A 3295-nucleotide genomic window follows, 5' to 3' on the forward strand; every position below is an offset into this window, starting at 1 on the left:
CTGACTGGTACGGAGGAGATTGTCCCTTCTTCCTCGGCAGAGCATCTGGTGGATTTGAACCGTGTTCCTCTGGGATTGCAGTGCAGCTTCTTGCCACTAGGCCACCAGAGCTCCCCTGCACACACATTTTTAACTTCAAATTTCAACCATCACTTTTCCTACCTTCCCCAGGAGAGAAATGGCCTTGATATTGACACTTCCTTCTTTTCCTTTCTGTATCCATTCTTGTTTTCTCCTTCTCCTTCTATCCCCTCTCCTAATGCCCCTCAAAATTGGGTGTAAACTGTTGGGTTGTTTTTTTGTTTGTTTGTTTCATGAACAATTGTGTGTAAGCTGATTGGTCACCTAGATTTAGTTGACAATCAGCTGTGGGCTTGAAGCCCCTTGTTTAAGTCAATCAGGATCTGGTGGGCAGGCGTTAGTATGTAAAGTTGATTGGGCCAAGGGAAGAACATTGTACTAAGTAGTATAGCACATGTCTGTCGGTTTGCTGTACTGAAATAACTTGAGGTTGCTTTGATACTGAATGCTGTGCCACTGGTGTGTCAAGTGCCATAATAGTTACCCATGGTGGACAGAGTTTGGTAGAACTCCCAGATTAAGACAGGCTTGGAAGCAGGATTGTCATTCATTTCTTAAACAACAGGCCTTTGGAAACTCCATGAACATTAGAGAAACTCTGATAGTTATAGAACAGGGTTCAGATCTTTTGTTCATAGGGTCATTCTGAATCATACTCAACTCAACAGGAGTTAACAACAACTTAACACAACAATGTCCCTCAATTAGGAACCTCTCCAAAGTGCTGAAAAGCACGGATGTCCATTTAAGGACTAAGTTGTGCCTGATGCAAATCATGGCCTTTCAATTACTTGGTATGCATCTGAAAATTGGACAATGAATAAAGGCAAAAGAAGAATAATCAACACCTTTGAGTTATGGTGCTGGAGAAGAGCATTAAATATCCATGGACTACCAAGAGAATAAGTAAATATGTCTTGAAGAGAGTTCAGCCAAGATGCTCCTTAGACTATGAAACTTCGTCTCATATACTTTGAGCATGTTGTTAGGAGGGTCCATACCAGGGAAAAAGACATGCTTGGAAAAGTGAAGGGTCAGTAGAGAAAGAGAAAACTCTCAACGAGATAATTTATACAGTTACTGTAACAGTGGGCTATAGTGTGGCAGAGATGATGAAGATTACAGAGGATAGGGTAGGTTTCATAAGATGTTCATAGGGTCTTTATGAGTCAGCAGCACCCAACAATAGCAATGCTCCTCATTTTTCTGTCCCTCCTGTCTGTTTATCCCTCCAGTGTCCTCTATCATTCTTTCCATGATCCTCACCTTCCATTCCCCCCATATCTCCTCACCTCTCTCTCCATGTCACGTTAACTATTATTTCACTCTCTCCCACATTCCCACTCCCACTGGTACTTGCAGGTGACAGTCCGGAGCTCACTGGGGCCTCTTCTACCAGGACACTCACACCTCATTTCTGAGCTGGCCTCCCAGTAGGACACAAACGGGCCTGAAAGGTCCTGCTGAGTGGAAGAAAGAAGGCATCTGTGTTGTGGGTTCTGGTTCCTTGTTAGGAGCTGGGTTTCAGGAGGCTTCTGGTGCTGGCTACAAGCCCCTGTGTATCACACTGGGTCTGGCAGATGTCTACATGCTCTCAGAAGCCACTAATTTCCCTCCTGTCTTGGGATTCCTGTTGCCTCCATGTCCTGCTTCTGGCCCTGGGTGGGACAGTGATGGAGCTAGAGGGCAGTCTGATTGGCTATAAGGGGAAGTGCAAGGGTGTTTTCCTAAATCACCTACTTCTACTAGCCACTCATAAGCACAGAAGTGACAGTAGCCTGGGTCAATCTTGGTGGCTTTCTCTTGATGCGTTTAGAGTGAGTGTCATTGGTTAGGTGAGCACCTAGGTCTGAGGTCAGCATCCTTTGTACTAGAGGCTCCTTTGCCCGAAAGCCCAGAAGCCCAGCATTTCTCAGAGTTCAGTGACCGCTCTCCAGGCTCAGGAATGGGGTATTCTTGCTATCTCATGTGCTCTCGCCCTTCCCACCTTCCTACACACAAAAGCTTGTTCTCTGGGGGGTCTCCCTGCCCTCAGCACCTGTTGCTTCACCAAGTTGCTGCTACCACTCAGGGTTTGCACTATTTTATTAGTCACTTCCACAGCCTTCCTGTAGGGAGGTCCTAAGGTGAAGGTCCTGGATGATCACATTGCCTCTCCTTCACTCCTTAGTTCACAGTGGGTCCTCCAGATGCTACCCTGCCACTGCTCTAGAGAAGGGCTCCCTAGACAATGGACTACTCTTGCTTCTCAGCCAAACTGAACTCTGACTATTTGACATTTCTAGCCACTTCCCGCCTCCTATAGAGGGAGGGAAGAGCTTTCGAATCCCCAGAGATCTGTGTTCAGATCCTAATAAAGCTCTTCACTGACTTGGAGACCTGGACTCTGAACATATTACTCTACATTTCTAGCCTCATTATCCTCATTTTGAAAAAAAGAAAGGAAGCAAAGAAGGAAGGAAGGAAGGAAATAAATTTTAGAGAGGATTGCTGTGAAGATTAAGTGAACTAATAGATTAAAGCTCCCAGAACAGCGCCTGGCATAACACAGAAGCATGAATTCTAATTCCTTCTAACATGTTAGCTCCATTACTGGCTACTAACCTCCGCCTAAGTTCTTTAAATGTGGAGGTTCCCTGATGGTCTGCCTATTTCCTTCTCTTCCTTTGTCTCTCATCCATGCTTCTCTTCCTTTGTCCTTCACCCATTCATGAGTTTAGATATCACTTATTTCTGGTCTTATGGCTCTCCTGAGCTGCATATCTCCAATTACTCCAGGTGGATCACTTGCATTATTGGATGACTTCTCAGTTCCATTTCTCTTTCCTTCTCCATACCCCACCACATGCCACCTCTCTTGCAAGAGTGGCCATCTCTTTTTTCACTGGATGCCCAGATTTGTAATCTCTGCGCCATCTCTGACTTTCCTTATTCCACACTCCCCCTTCCGCCACCCTTTCCCCCTGCCTCCCACAGGTAAGCAGTCACCTACTCTTTTAATTTGCCTCTGCAGTGCCACTCATATGTCCTTCTTTCCTTGGTTCTAGCCCTCATTATTTCACCCTTGGTCTGTGACAGTGTTTCTCAGGCCATCTGACATTCATTCCTTCTTATTTCACTGTAGGTCCAATCACAATATAGTGCCACTCTGCTGCTTAGAACATTGGTCAAACTACCCAATATGGCCTTCTAAGTCCTTACTAGTCCTATTATC

This window comes from Elephantulus edwardii, unplaced genomic scaffold (assembly GCF_000299155.1).
Source record: "Elephantulus edwardii isolate Elephantulus edwardi_28Jun2011 unplaced genomic scaffold, EleEdw1.0 scaffold00212, whole genome shotgun sequence".
Lineage (NCBI taxonomy): Eukaryota > Metazoa > Chordata > Mammalia > Macroscelidea > Macroscelididae > Elephantulus > Elephantulus edwardii.